This window comes from Rhinolophus sinicus, linkage group LG01 (assembly GCF_036562045.2).
Source record: "Rhinolophus sinicus isolate RSC01 linkage group LG01, ASM3656204v1, whole genome shotgun sequence".
NCBI classification, from domain to species: domain Eukaryota; kingdom Metazoa; phylum Chordata; class Mammalia; order Chiroptera; family Rhinolophidae; genus Rhinolophus; species Rhinolophus sinicus.
In genome coordinates, this window is record NC_133751.1 from 160368087 (window position 1) to 160384817 (window position 16731).

The following is a 16731-nucleotide window of genomic DNA, read 5'->3' on the forward strand; positions in this document are numbered from 1 at the left end:
AAGGCTACCTGCGACCTTGAGTGAATCACTTAATGTTTCTGAGCCTTAGTTCTTTTCTGAGAGTTAGAGTTAATAATACTACCACTTTTCACACGACAGCCTTCATTATTACCATTTTACAGATAAGGACATTAAGTGAAAAGAGGTTTAGTGATTTGTCCAATAGCTCAGAAAAACACATGGCCCAAAGCCACTCTATCTTCAGACTTCTCATCTATTCACTGCTGTTCAAGTCAAATAAACATTTCTCTCTGAAATTGTGTCTAAGTTCCCCTCAAGTTAGTTGACCCTCATGTCAGCTAGTTGTATAATATATCCCCTTCTTTTAGTTGTTTTTCTATTACTCTAAAATTTATTATAATATTACCATATGTATGAAAATGTATCAGCAATATTACATTTTAAAACAATTTATCAGTCAATAATTATATAAATTTTTATTCTTCTAAGTTGAAACAGTAAAAGTATACTTCCAAACTTACATATTTTTACCAAACTACAGTATATACTACCAATGTATAAAACTACTTCATTTCCATCAAAAAAAAGTTAGGCCATGATTCTACTTTTTTTTTTAACCATGTATGTAATCACAAAACAATGCCAGTACCAAGTTAGCACATTCACTCTGCAACAGTATTTATAGGTTGGAATTAGCATAAACCATATCTGTCTTGGACTTCCTTGGTTAGAGAAGTAACGAAGAGCCTAATTATGAAATACTTTCACTTACAAGTAATTTCTAGGGACAGAAATACCTATAATCTGCCCTGAAATTTTTTGATGTTTATAAATATAATGAGCGTTATAAACCACACTTAAGTTGCAGTCAAAATATTATTAATCTTTCAATGTTAATTCAGTATTCAAATTTCTAAAATGCAGTTGTAGGAACTCCATGAACTTTAATGAATAAAAGTATAAATTTCTGCATTAAGACATTAAATAGATCTTAAAACTGTCTCAAGATGCTAAAAACAATCACCAAGAAAGGTGACTGGGGAGGGAAGCTTTAGATGAACCACTTTAACATGGTATTTTCAAAGTATACATCATCCCACTATTTTGGAACTAACATATGGTGTCTAGCACAGTGCTTTATACACAATTGACTTACACATTTTGGTTTGTAACAGAGTAACATGCCTCAAAGTTAAGTTTGTAGCCATCACAAATCAGAATTTTTAATATTTAAAAGTAATAACAACAATGATAGAATCAGTTAAATACTTGGTAAGCAAGTATTTTCTAGCAGGGCCTACAACAAATGCTTTACACGAATTTTATCATTTAGATACTACTATTCCTCCATTTTACAAGTGAGGAAACTCAGGCTAGGGAAGTGAAATAACTTGCTAAGGCCCCAAAGATTTTAAGTAACAGAGCCAAACACGGCATTTTAGTTTTGATTTTTTTAAAAAGTAATCAGTTATTCTCAATAATGCAAAATCAGACATAAAGTCTGCTGCATATAGATTAGATTGGAATATTTATATATAAAATACATGAAAGCACCTCTGACATTCTCAGATAGCTGGTAAACAGAGCTACTGAAGTGGGAAGTGAGTTATAAACACAAGAGACTGCTACTACAGTGTATCGTGTAGCCTAATTCCTTCATATGAATGCCTAAATCTGCGTGGAAGAGAAGCTAAAAATGTTTTGCCAAAATCATGCAGCTCTGGCTAGGGGCAGAACTGGCACCAGAAGTCTACCAGCACTGCCTTTACTTGTTTACTGTATATCACTTTTAAAATAAGTGTAATATGAAATATATGCATAAAATTGCAATTAATACCAACTTTGACATTAATTATTTGCTTGGAGAATTGTTTTAGTGTTAATGAAACAAACTTTGGCTCAACTTTCAAGATCCCTGAAGCGGAGGATTGTGCTTTTCAATTTGTCCTCTCCAACAGTAGAGCAATAGTCATTAAATGCCATATCCACGCTTTCAGGTTTGTAATCAAAGAACCAGTCAACCTCATTGTTCCAGCAGTTTTCCTACCAAATTCTAGTATTTGTTAAAGAAGCTGATTTACTATAATGCACAACTAATGGTGGTACTTCCCAAAATATATGAAAGCATAACAAAATTAAATAAATTAACTATTTTTCTATAACTTTCATACCTCTTCTATTTTCAAACTCTTTTTCCCTCCTTGCCACCCAAACATCTTAACTCCAATTGCTGTGGCCCATTGCTTACTATGAAACCTTGGGCAAATAAGTTACTCACCTCAGTTACTCAATATCTTCATCTGCAAAGTAGGGATAGTTAAGGACCCTCTTAAATATTGAAAGGCTTAAATGATATAATGCATTCTAAAGTATTTACAGCAGTGCCTAACACATTCTAATTTCTCAATTCAAATTGTTGTTTTAACGGTTGTGGTCGTGGCTGTTTTCTAGTTCATTTCTGCTTCAACACATGGAAAATACATGGGAACCAAATAACTAGCATTTCTTTCTGAAGCATAAATCAATTTGCTTGCCCTTGAGTGGACAGATGGCTCAATCTCAAGTGGCTTGTCCCCAAGAACTCTTCCATGAACATGTACAGAGAGTCTCTCTCCACTCTATCACAATGGAACCTGACATGACCTTAAAAGCTAGGTGCATCTAACGTGTTTTTCAATGAATAACAATGTCCACCATATTATTTGGGTGTTTTCTATTAACTACAACTCACACTCAGGCCTGGATGTCAGAATTTAAAATCTTGGGGCATGCTATTCTTAAATTTTCAGCTCACTTCAAGTCACATTAAAATAATGGAGTAAAAAAAAGGTCTAGTTTCAAAAAAATGGCTCAACCACATACTGTCTATGTGATCTTGGGTAGATTAAACTCTCTAAGCCTGTTTCCACATTTGTAAAGTGGTGAAAATACCTATACTTCACAGAATTGTTGTATGAATTAAATGAAATAATGTATCATTTGGCACAGTCTACAACAAATTTTAAGTGCATAATAAATTGTAGCCATTGTTATTACTGTTGCCAGAAAACACATGTAGTAGACAATACTTCTAATATGGAACGCATTTCTTTTTAACTTCCTACAACAGAAAGACTTATTTCATAATTTTAAAATTGTAGTTTGTATTTTAACTGAAATTGTACTGCTTTCATTTTCTCTAGTACAAAAAATAAAGCAAAATACTGTGCAGACCCTTCCATTAAAATAACCTGTAGGCCTTTAAGAGCAAATGAGGTTTAGTTTTATGTTTATCAAGTTTCAAACTTAAGTAGAAACTACTCATGCAATCACTATCAACAATACCTCTACAATATATTGTACTATTCAATATTAAAAGAGATTTGTTTTAGAACTCTAACTTTCAAATATCCTATTTGAAAAGGCAATTCTGAAATATCTCAAACTGCTACATTTATTGCTCAAACAATAAAATTACTGAAAAGAAGTACAGCTCTAAAAGCACTTTTAACTATAGGATGATTAAGTTCTGGTCTTCAGGGTAAGTCAGTGTTCATTCTGAACTAAATACTACCAAAAATGATTATTTGATTAGAAAGATTTCTATATGAAATCACACTTGTTTGATAGCCAATAACTTCTTCCTTTTCTTATAGTCTTTTTTGATTTAACAATATAGAAACACAACATAAGTGTATTAATAGCATTGGGCTGATCTCAGTAGATGACAGAGAGACTTAAATTTCTAATTTTCAATGCATCACTCCTTTTAAAAAACGAGTTCAAAATCAAATTGGTCCTCCTAAAACCAAAGTATGGGGACACTGAGGACAAGCGATTAGCATTCCCTGCCAGTTTGAACATATGCCTGAAACCAGCTTACCACCACACAAACCGCTGTGGAATAGGGGCAGCTTTGTCAATAGTGACACCCAGGCCACGGAGAAAGGAGAAAACAGTCGCCACTAGGCCCCACAAACCAGAAGCCAAGTGGGAAAAGCAGAAGGTGGAAAACGCAGTGAGTCACAGGTTTTACTTAGTACTGTCAGGGAACCATCAGCAAAATTGAGTTCACCAATCCCAACTCTCTTCTTAGTCCGCATGCACAATATTCAGGAATTAAAACGATTGATGTAGTTTAGATTTGCTCTTCTTCTGCCACGCTTACGACACCTAAGCAACCTCGCGCACCCCTTACACCGCCCACCATCCCTCAGACAAGGACAATCGTAGAGGCTTCTCCAAGTAGCACATAATCCACGCCCACACGCCTGGGCCGAGCAGCATGACACTGACAGTTTTCGGTCCCTCCCGATCTTTCCAACTCCTGGCGCCTCCGCACAACTCAGAAAGAGAAGCTGGGTAGAGCCCTCCACGCGATACCTTAGCGGAGGACCTCATGGCCCTTCGCCCAGACAGAGGTGGGCCGAGGAGCTGATGCTCAGCTCAACTCTGTCAAACCCCCGGAATCGGTGAGAACAGGGCTAAGGAACCACCTCCCCTTGGGGGCCCGAAAGGGGTCTCCAGCACTCCAGAGCCACCCCTGCCATTGTGTGGGGCAATCAAAGGGACCCGGCGAGCGGGTTTGACTCGCCGCCGCGGCCGCAGAGCGCTTAGGCCACTCGGCGTGGGGCGGGGGCGCCGGGAGAGGTAAGCGGGGGAACCGGCAGCGTGTTTCCCAGGGAGAAGCTCAGCGCGCCTCCCCTCTGCCGAGCCCTCCGAACTGCCCTCCGTTTGAGCACTCTACCTTCAAGAAGCGGGCAAAGCCCGGCGCTGGCTTCCACCTCTGCCAGCTTGGGCCGCCACCGCGCAGCCTGCCTCCGGAGCAGGCAGCAGCCACCACTGACAGAGCCGAGGGCCCTGCCAACTCCTTCCCATCAAACCCCGCGCTCCCGCCGCGGGCCAATCCGGGCCGCGGCCGGCGCGCGCCGCTCGGGGTCACGTGACTGTGACCTGGGCGAGCAGTTAGGGCGAGTGGGGAGGGTGAGTCGGGCGTTTGGCCCGGGGACGCCTGTCGGTGTGGCTTCGCGGCCAAACTGGGTGCTCGTCGTCGCGTCTCAGAGGTGTAATGCCACTTATTGTGACTCTTACCAATACAGTTGCTTCTAACTCTCCCTTATCCTTTCTTTTAAAGCCCGTTCTGCCAACTCTCTATGGAGAAAGAAAAGCCCGATGCCCCTAGACCACCGAGAGGAGGTGGGAGCTTCTGGAAGGGAGTTCTCCCTGAAGAGTCGCGGGTCAGCTATGAATCCCGCGGGCAGCGGAGCAAGTTAGTACTACACGTATTAGAAGACACCGGTTTCCAAAGAAGCCATTGGGGGAAAAATAAAACTCAGCCTAGACGTCAGGCTTTTATCACTAGAGGACGTCAAAAAGGGTCATTTGATGAGTAGAGGCTTACCTCAGCGATGTGTGGTAAACTTAAAATGCCAAATGATGTTGGTTTCAAACTGTGGATCACAGCATAAGCTGAGTTTTCTTAAAACGATCGCCTCCAGAACACTCCCTTCACGGGCCCACAAATAAACCACCCAGGTTACATTTGCCTCAGATTTGAAACATTGGCTAAAGAGCATTAAATGTCCTAGTCAAATGGGAATGACAAGTCTCAATAACAAATGAACCACACAAGGCAACGTGGAGAAGGGTAGAGAAACTTCAGCAAAAACTTTTGTCGTGTTTCACCCCTGTGTGCAAACATTTTTCATGGGATTTTTCTGTTTTAGTTAGTTACATACACATTTTAAAATAATAAAATGTTTCCACGAATTTTAGAGTATAATCATTTTAATAACGCTGCTTAAACTTGGACAGCACAAACAGGTAAAGTAAGGAAAGAAACTGAATGTAGTGTCTATATGGTAAGAATAATTTATCCTGGAAGCTACCAGATAATTCATTGTGGAGTTGCTTGTCCTAGCTGCTAAAATCTTTAGTAACAATTTTGTAAACTTCAAGGATGAAGGGAAAGGAACCAAAGTTTACTTCTTGTGTACTCTGAGTCAGGCACTTTACAAATCCAGAAATTTACAAAATAATATATATTTTACCTATTTTGATACGGAAATTTAACCATTTTGTTTTCCAACCTTTGCTATTTTAAACTATTTAAAAAAATGGCCTGTGCAGTTATGCTATTACTACATCTCATCTCAGGAAGATCTCTTTTCCCAAGAGAATAGGGAAGAAATGTTTTCCACTTGCTAAAGATTTGTTCTCTAGTTTTATTTGAGCCATCAAGGTCTATTGTAAAGGGGGAAAAACTGGAGGAGGGAGACAGAGAAGAACTATGGGAGTGCAAGAGATCCCAAAAACCTAATCCTGTGACAAAATTCTCTAGGTTCTGTGTTGCCCGGAAAATAAGACCTAGCGGGACAATCAGCTGTAATGTGTCTTTTGGAGCAAAAATTAATATAAACCTCGGTCTTATTTTACTATAATATAAGACCGGACATAATATAATATAATGTAATATAATATAATATAATATAATATAATATAATATAATATAATATAATATAATATAATATATAATACCGGGTATAATATAATATAACATAATATAATATAATACCGGATCTTACATTAATTTTTGCTCCAAAAGACGCAATAGAGTTGATTGTCTGGCTAGGTCTTATTTTCGGGGAAAACACTGTAAGTGCTACCAGAGCTTACAAAAGGGTCATCCATTCATCTGGTCAGAAAGGTTAGGGAAGTCTTCCTTGAGGAAGTCACAGTAGAATGGAGAGCTGAAGGACGAAAAACTGAAGAAAGGAGAAAAGGAAACATCTTATGTAAAGGCCTTTTGTCAACAGGGAACATTACAAGCCTGAGAGACTGAAAGGAGGCCATTGTAGCTAGGGCATAGGTTTCAGAGAGAGAGTGCTACAGTATGAAGCTGAAGACCAGACTAAGCAGGACCTCACTGGCCGTACTGAGAACCTTTATTTTTTTTCTTGAGAGCGAAGTGGGGAGGGGATTTGACCTGATCAGATCTGTGTTTGAAAAGATCATTCCAGCTGCAGCATGAGAATATGAACACGGCCAGCATTGTACCAATTAGGATTTATGGGTGGTACTTAGTATTGGAAGTAGTTCAAGTATATTTGGGTGGGAACAAGGAAATAGAGACAAGTGGGGAAAATGGAACAATTTAGAAAATAAAATGGGAGACCTTGGTGATGGGTTTAGATTCCATGGGGCAGAATGGGGACTGACGAAGAGGGAGGAGTAAGAGATGACAGGATTTCTGTGTGGCCCAGTGGATGGATAGTAATGCTATCACTAAGATGTGAGGAACACTGAAAAAGAATCTGGTTTGGGCGAAGATGTTGATTTTAATTTAAACACGTTGAGTTTAAGATGTTTTGTGGGGGTGGCTGGTTAGCTCAGTTGTTTAGAGTGTGGTGCTGACCCCCAACACCAAGGTTGGGGTCCCCATATGGGGTTTAATCCCCACATGGGCCACTGTGAGCTGCACCCTCCTTAAAAAAAGATGTTTTTGTGACTTCAAGGAAAGACGTCATGTAAACAGATCTATGGATCTGCAGCACTGAGAAGTCTGGGCTGAGGAAAAAAATCTTACAGTTTGTAATCCGTCCTTTTCCACAAGGTACTTAGTTTTTCAAAATGCAAATATCTTTACTTATTGTAAATGTTTTGTTTTTAAATATATTGCAGAGAAAGCAGAAAATAAAAAGTTAAAGGCTCTAGGGCAGTTTCCCAGACTTCCTTGTGAATCGCTGGGGGCCTTTGTTAAAAAAACAAATTCTTAGGCCTTCTCCAGAGATTCTGCTTCTTCTCCAGAGATTCTGATTCTACGTGTCTGATATAGGGCCCAGAAATTGGGATTTTTAACAAGTGCAACTAGTGATTCTTTTTACCAGGCAGTTTCCCTGGGCAATGGTACTCCAGTACCAGAGGCACCTACATGAGAATTACCCAAGGTCCTTTTAAAATATAGATTCTTGGGTGCAGAATAAAACCTCTAGGAGTGTAAGGGATGGGAAGAATGGAGAGAGAAAGAAGGCACAGCACCAGGTAGTCCAAGACTTTACCCTCCATCTCTGACACACGTGTCCTAGGCTGGACACCTGGTGTCCTTTGCTGGATGATGCATAGCAGGCAGCCCTCGTAGGCTGCTCTGATAACAGCTTTCCTGGCTTCTAGCACAGGCCTCATGCCCGGTCCACTGTAATGGTGCTCAGCCCACTCTGATGCTCTTTTGCCACCACTCCCATAAAACCTCATCCTTCCCTTGCTGGTCTCCCAGTCTTCTTCAGTGTTCTTCTCCCAGTCTTCTTCAGTTCCCTTGAATTCCTCCCAGTTCCCTGGTTTTTTAGCTAATCTGGCCAAGGCTGGGAGAGAAATAGGGTCAAATGCTATGCATTACTCTCAGCAAAGCTTTTTTTAGTCTTGAGACCCTACTTTGGGAGTATTTTTGTTTTGAAAGACTGAATTGTTTGTTCAGTCTTTGTAGTCTTTCTACAACAACTCTTAAGTCTCTGTGAGGCACTGTAGATGCTACTGAAGAGGAAGAATCAGGAAGAATGGGGGGGGAGAAGATTAAAATAAACTTTTTGTGATGGGAAATATAACAAATACACAGAAAAGTTCATAAAACCGAAGTGTACTATTTAAAGACTATAACTCAAACTCTCATGTAACTAACTCCACTGCATCAAAAAGTAGACCATTGCCAACACCCCAAAAGCCTCCAATGTGCCCCTTCCTTTATAATCCCCGAGTGCCTAGAGATAACCACTATCATGATTATCAACATTTCTTGCTTTTCTTTCTTGTTTTACTGCCTAATTAATCATTCTTAAACAATATAACATGCCAATTTTTGAACTCTATGTAAATGGAATCATACAGTAAGATTTTTTTACATCTTAAATTTTTTTGATCAATGCTATCTGTCTTTGAGATTCATCCACAAGTTGTGGCTGTAGTTTATTCATTTTCATTGCTTAGGTTACCATATTGCATGGCTATACTATAATTTATCTAGTCTACTATTGATGGACATACGACCTATTTCAAGCTTTGCCCTATTACAAGCAATGCTGTTCTGAAAGTGTGTGTGTGTGTGTGTGTGTGTGTGTGTGTGTGTGTGTGTGTGTGTGTCGTAGAGCACATAAACATAGATTTCTATAGAAGCTTTATCTTGGAATGGAATTCCTGCTTCATAGGGCATGTTTACCTTCAGCTCCACAAGAACATGCCAAAATTTTTCAAAATGATTGTACCAATTTATATAACCAACAATAACATAGAAAAGTTCCTGTTGGGGCACATCCTCACCAATACTTGAATTGTCTGACATTTAAATTTTTGCCAACCTAATAGGTGTGTAATGCCAACTCACTGTGGCACTATTTTGCATTTCTCTGATTATTAATCATTTTCATATGAGCATTGAGCATCATATGAGCATCAGGTATTTTCACATTATTATATAGGTTGTTTGTCTTTTTCTTATCGATTTGTATTAATTGATCATATAATATGGAAATATGTATTTGGTCGATTATAGGTACTACAGATATTTTTTTCCACTCTGTGGCTTGCCTTTTCACTCTCTTAGTAATGTCTTTTGATGAAAAGAAATTCTTAATATAGTTAAATGTACCACTCTTTCCCTTTACGATCAGTGGAATCTGTATCCTGTTTAAAAGACTTTTCCTACCCTGAAGTCATTAACGTAGTCTTCTATATTGTCTTCTAAAATTTTATTGTTTTGTTTTTCAAATTTAGTTCAAAACAGACCTTAAGTTAACTTTTTTATGTAAGTAAGGCATCTGTAGTCCTCACACCCTTTCCCTTCCTCCCAATGTGGACATTTAAACCAGCACCATTTATTGACAGATGGTCCTCTCCACCCTACCTGCAATGCTGTCTTGGTCATAAACCAAGTAGTCACATATGTGTGGATTTGTTTCTGACCTTGATATTCTGTCCTATTGGTCTTTTTCTTTTTTATATATTGCTAGATTCAATATGCTAATATTTAGTTTAAGATCTGGGAGGGCGTCTTTCATGAATGAGATTGACCTGTAATTTTTCTTTTTGGTAATGTCCTTCTTTGGATTTGGCATCAAAGTTATATAGCTAGCCTCATGAAATGGATTGGGGAATATACCTTCTCTTTCCTGCTCTAATGTCATTATTTTTACCCATTTTATTCTTCTTGTCTTTACAATAAAATTGTAAAGAACACCCCCGAAAAACCACTTAGATTTTTATTAACAGTTCTTTAATTGTGTATATTAATTTCAGGGAGAATAATATTCTTCCATATGAGCCTTCCCTTTCTAGAATATGGTATGACTCCATGTGTATTCAAGTGCCTTCATACATTCTCTGAAAAAAATTTATCATTTTATCATGCAGGTCTCAGACCTACCTTATAGTAGGCAGAATTCTAAAGATGTCCCTCTAAGATTCCCACCCCTTGGTTAGTCAATAAAACACTAGTCTAGGTACTACTGTGAAAGACAGTTACAGATGTAATTAAAGTTATGGATTATCCTAAATTATATAGGTGGACCCAATCTAACCACTTGAGTCCTTCCAAAGAGGAATTTTTTCACTGGAGTGAGAAATATGTGGCAGAAACAGGAAGCAGAAGAGGAGGTGAGAGAGATTCAAAGCATAAGAAGGACTCAAACCATTGTTGCTGACATTGAAAATGGAGGGAAAGGACCATAAGCCGAGGAATGCAGGCAAGCTCTACAAGCTGGGAATGCCTCCTGGTTGACAGCTAGCAAGCAAATGGAGAACTCAGTTCTGTAACTGCATGGAATTAAATTCTGTCAACAACCTGAACGAACCGAGAAACAGATTCTCCCTTGGAGTCTCCAGAAAGGTATACACCTACTACTGCTTTGATTTCAGCCTTGTGAAACCCAGAGCAGAGAACCAGCTGAGCCACCATGTGCCTGGATTTCTGACCTACAGAACTATGAGATGAGTTGTTGTTTTAAGATGCTAAAGTTATGGTAATGTGTTATGGCAGGTAAAGAAAACTAATACATACACAACTTCCTTATTAAGCAAAAAATTTGGTGGCTCATCAAGTAAGCCTTTAATCTAAGTAGAACGATACCAGGAAGGTCACACTACTCAAATCCTGTGGCTGAGATTTTTTTCAGCTTTTAGAATCCAGACTAAAAATGCTCATATATCTAAGGGAGGTGGCACTTGAAGCTACTCTCAGCTACCTCCTGAAGGTGGGTTTGGTAGACAAGACAGATAATTCTTGAGCGAAAAGGGACAAGTTGGGGAAAGGACAGTCCCAAAGCCAAGAAGAGCTCAGAGTGCAGCACAATGAGCATTTCGCTTCCTCAACCTCAGTTTGCTCACTTCTGATGTAAACTCATCACCACACTGTCCTGAAACAAATGTGTGCTAAAAAAGTAGGAAATAAAGTCTAGATTGCTGTGAAATAACTTTGAAAATATCAATGTATTTTGATATTGACATTCGTCAAATCTAACATTAAAGATTCCTATTATCATAAATAATGCGTAATTCCAGAGACAATTTGTGTCTGAAAGGCATGATTTAAACTAGAACACAAGGTATTCTGGCATGTAGACAATTCCATGTGAGCTCAATCTAGTTATTGAAAAAGAGAGGAACATTTTCTTCTTACAATGAAAAAATAAAACTTTGCTTGTTCTGGAAAATATATATATAAATTAAGCAGGTTAAAATAAATTATAGGCCTGGTGCCCAGTAATTTCAAAAGGTAGCATTCTAGTGCTACCTTAAAAATAGTGATACATTTGACAAATCAGGTAGCTGGTATAACTTGAATCTTTTCTTGTATGCATGTAAAGCTTATACATAAAACAAGGAAGATGTAGCTTTAGCTAAGTCACACTGAGATTTAGTGTTACTAGAAGTCATAAGAGTCCATGACATTTTACAAAGCATAAAATACGGAAGACAAAATTTTCTGCCCTGAGGAGTTTAGTAAAACATGTGTAGACCATAACAAACAGGAAAAATATTAAGTCATGATGATTCACAAAGTGATCAGCAATGAAAGACTGAGTATTTAAAAAGATGTCCTATAAAAAGAGAGAATTGGAAAATGCCAAGGACTTGAAAAAAAGTGATTGTGAAAGCTTGGAGGAAGAATGAAAAAGAGATGAGAGAAATGAAAGAAAGTTCCAAGAAATGAAAGAAGAATATAAAATAGAGAAAAAGACTTGGTGCTGTGACATATGAGCCAATATATGAGAAAGAATGTAGGATTGGTTTGCTTGACAAACCTCTGAAATTAGACAACTGGAAATCCTAACTATACAACTCATTACTTATAAAACTCAAGAGCTAGTTTTCCCAAACAGTCAACATTAAACCAGACCTCTTGTTCAAGCCAGATTATTTCATCTATAACATATGTGTATATAAATAAAATTCCGTATAGATATGTGCATAGCTGAATTGTAAACAATAAAAAATTTAAGGATATTTTTAAGCTGTGGTATAATAGGAACTTTACTTTAGAAGATATACTCAAAAGCACTAGTTTTCTTTATATACAGAGGGTGCCAAAAAAAATATATACACATTTTAAGAAAGAAAAAAACTATTAAAATTACGCTGATGGTAACCTCGTTGAGCATCTCTTGTAATTGCAAAAGTCAAATGTGACTAGTATTCATCTTTTGTCATCGGTATATATTATTACAATTTTAATACAGTTTTTTCCTTTCTCAAAATGTGTATACAATTTTTTGGCACCTTCTGTATACATGTATTGTAGAAAAGTCCCAATGCTAAAGCAATACTGAAATTAGACCCAATATTTCCCTACAAGATAAGGACCAACTTTCTGTGCAATGTATGCAGAGCCCATACCATCTCCTGGTGCTACCTCTGTGGACACAGCAGCTATACAGACTTCTCTTTATTAATGTGATATGTCATACTCAGGGAATTACCTGTTTCAAAAAATTTGTCAGATGCTTTTCTTCATCTATTGAGATGATCATATGGTTTTCCTTTTACTGAGTTGATACGATGAATGATACTGATTTTCAGATCTTGAAACCTGTAATAAACTGTAGCCAGGAGTGTAATAGCTCTCATTGAGTTTTGTGAGCGTCCTTTCAGTGAATTATCAAACCTGAATGTGGTTTTGAAAACCCCTCGGAACTTACATTTGGTGTCAGAAGTCTTAAGTGGACATGGCAGTCTGGAGATCTATACCCTCTACCTGTAGGAAGCATGCAATCAATCTATTTAGGCTCAAACACAAGTTTCATCTCTCCTTCTACAGGTGAAGGCTCCAATGTTAGTTCAGGGGTTGTTTTGTTTTGTTTTGATTAGTTGATTGATTCTCTAGGCTGGTGGTATTTATCTCATGTTCCATGTAAAGGTTAGTCTGAGTTTTGAGATTTGTAATTTCATTCTCAAAGCCTTGGCTATGTATTATAACTTTGGGTCTCCACCTGTGGTAAAATAAAACATACATATTTGGTCTTTGTCCCCCAGTTCCTGGCACAGAACTCCTAAAACCCTTGGAATCTCCTATATAAGAGTGTTTTTGGCATGCTAATGAGATGACTCTTGCCTGAGGGGCTCCTAGATAGTTTCAGGATACGAGTTAGTCACTAGAAAGACCAAACCTTGATGAGAAGCTTAGAACTTTGAACCCTATCCCCCAACCTCCAAGGAGGGGACAAGGGCTGGTGATTAACAATGGCCAGTGATTTAATCAAGCTTGCCTACACAATGAAACTTCCATAAAAACCCCTAAACTACAGGGTTCAGGGAGCTTCAGGATTGGTGAACACATTGAGATGCTGGGAAGGTGGTGAGCTCTGTGCTATTTCCTTTCCCCCATACCTTGCCCTAAGCATCTCTCCCTTTTGGCCTTTATAATACACTAGAAATAATAAGCAAACTGTTTTCCTTTGTTCTATGAGCTGTTTGCACAAATTATTGCACCTGAGGGAGGAGGATTGTGGAAACCCCTGATTTGTAACTAAGTCAGACAGAAGTGTGAGTAACCTAGGGACTCCATACTTATCACTGGCATCTGAAGTGATGGCAGTCTTGTGGGACTGAGCCCTCAGATCTGTGAAGTCTGATGCTAACTCAAGGTAGTTGGTGTCAGAATTGAATTGAATTGAAAGATACCCAGTTGACGTGCAGAGAGTTAGAAAATTGGTTGGTATGAGGGAAAAACCCACACATTTGGTGTCAGAGGTGTTGTGTATAAAAGCAGCTCAACCATACTTGCACAACTCAATTGTAAGCCTGACATTATGCTGTCTTATCACATAATTTGAGGATCATCTTCTCCAAGTCTCTCCCTTCCAGGATTTGTCCCACACTCACCAGCCCACCGGGGTCCTTTCTCCTGATCATTTGGCCAGAAAGATGGGATTCCTCTGAATTCCTGGATGCCCGTGCCACTGCACAGTTCTTACAACTGGGGCCACCTCATGGGGTAAGGCAGAGAGAAAGAAAAGAAAAATTAAAAAAAACAAAAAAAAAACAGGAATTCTCCTTACCTTGTCTAGCCCTCGGGTCCCTTTTCTCGACTCCTCTGGACAGACAGGAAACCCACGGCTTCAGCTTTACCATAAGCCAGCCCTCTGTAAGCCATAAACAAGGGAAAAAGGTGTATAAAAAAGGTATTATTCCCACACTCTGGCCCACAGCATCCCCCTCCCTGGTCTTGTGGACAGAAAGATGTAGGATTTCTCTGAGCTTTAGCTGTCGGCCGTATGGATGCCCCAGCTCTGCCCAGGGGCCCACTCTTGGCTTAAGACCATGAGCAAATAGAGGAAACTCACCTCTCCAGGTTTTAACTCCTTTCTCCAATCTGCCTGCTTTTCTTTACTTTTCAAAGTCCTCATGTAGTTGCTTTTTGTATTTTGTCTAGAGTTTTTAGTTGTAATCAGCAGAGAAATAGGCTTTAGTGAACTTATTCTATCTTGGCCACATCAGAAGTTCAATCTGCATGCTTTTTAATTGCCTCTCCTTGTGACAATGATTTTGTAATATTTTCTGTAAAGAGGAGAAAGATAATTCAGTCTCTTGGTTGATTAATTTTTTTTTTTTACATTATTGACAGTTTATGGAAATATTTCAGTTTGTGTTAATAGGCATATTTTTAGAATGGTTGTCAAATGTGGGAAAAGTACTACCAGGTTGTTAGTATTTTTCATATATATGTACTGTAAGATGTCAGGGCTATTCAAGTTTCCTTGTGCAATAATTAATTTGAAATATTCTTTGAATCAATGACAATTATAACCCATCTGTGATATCTTTGTTATAATGGCATATTATGAGTTTTATATTACTTTTTTCAAAATAATCATTTTATGTCAAATCAACAAGTACTTCGTGTCTTTTTCCAATGTGTTTATATGATTCCCTCCTCTCATTAACTGGATTAGCAAACAATCCAAGAGCATATTCATTACTTCTATTTGAAAATGTATCTCTTCTGTCTAGTGACTTCTTGATTTTGGTGATGATTTTAAATCTTTTTGTTACAAATACTTCTTGATGTCAGAATAATTTCTGTCGATTCAATCGCTTACCTTTTCCACTCATTTCATATTCCATTAATTTTTATCTGAATTTTTTCTCAGTTCTTTACAAATAGATTTGAAGATGACAAAAGATGATCCCTATCATTAATTCAAATAAGGTGACTGCAATTTCTTAAATGTCTTATAGAAACATTTCAATGTATCTTTCTGAATTGTAGTGAAAATATTGTATTTGACTTTTATTATCTTTTTTAATAAGCTTTTCGCTTTTTTTTGTGTTGGGGCTTTTCTTCCAAATCTTTGAAAAATATATTTTAGAGCCCACAAAATGTCCTTGACTCATATTGTAAGACTTGAGTAGCTTAAAGTGGACAACGCATTATATTACATGTAGACTTTTTTTTTAATCCAAGTTAATATGTGTATGTAAAATACTCCATTTATGAGAGGAACCTGAAAGGAAAATAACTGTCATAAAATGCCGACATGGTTAACAACTGTGGAGGCAGCCTTTTCTCTTACCAGATTAAAGAAATGAGCTGCACATGGTGTACATCCTGCACACTTATTAATATCTTTAAAGAGTGCTAGGAGCCCTTTTCCTCACCTTTCATAGCAGCCATGTTGTTGGACAACACTCCATGAATGTTTTCAACCACAAATTACTATTGTCCAAAAGTTATTTCACATTGTTGAATAAACCCACAGGCTGGTTTTCAGTCAGTGAAAATGTTTAAAACTATACATAGAGTTTTCAGTCACAGCAGTAGAGCACAATAATGGCCAACTAATCAGTGTCGGACACATCCGGCATAGAATCTACAATAATGGAGCAGTATTTGGTGTCTGGTTTATTTATTTGTTAACCCTTTCATTATGTATGTATTTTCCCGTTATTTCTATTCATTCTGTATAAACTGTTACTTTTTTCATTTTGAGTATTTTCCAAAATTCTTATGCAAAAATGAGTTAAACTTAATAATTATTTATACGCTTCCCATTAAATTTGTTTTTTGAATCATGATTATTATTCTTATCATGACCTCTCAAGGTTAAAATGCAATAACCTCAATTACTCTTTTTTTTAGCACTTCAAAATAATATGAACTGTTCTTTCTTAGCTGTTTTTTGACTTATCTGTACTCTAAGATAAGCTAGTTGTCTTGTGCTCCATAAAATAGTCACAGCTTTCTCAATATATTCATTAAGTCTGAAAATGCATCCAGTGTAAGTAATGTCTGTCTTATTGAAAATAATTTAC

At 37.8% G+C, this 16731-nt stretch overlaps 1 protein-coding gene across 2 annotated transcripts in view; it reads right to left on the minus strand.

The window, feature by feature from the left end:
* The window catches only part of LNPK (lunapark, ER junction formation factor), a 69694-nt gene extending 64868 nt beyond the window's left edge, over positions 1-4826 (minus strand). For both annotated transcript variants that reach the window (XM_074338301.1, XM_074338307.1), the window contains exon 1: positions 4688-4826. The gene's annotated coding sequence lies outside the window, so the exon portion shown is untranslated. The remainder of the gene's footprint in view (positions 1-4687) is intronic.
* Positions 4827-16731: the final 11905 nt, after the last annotated feature.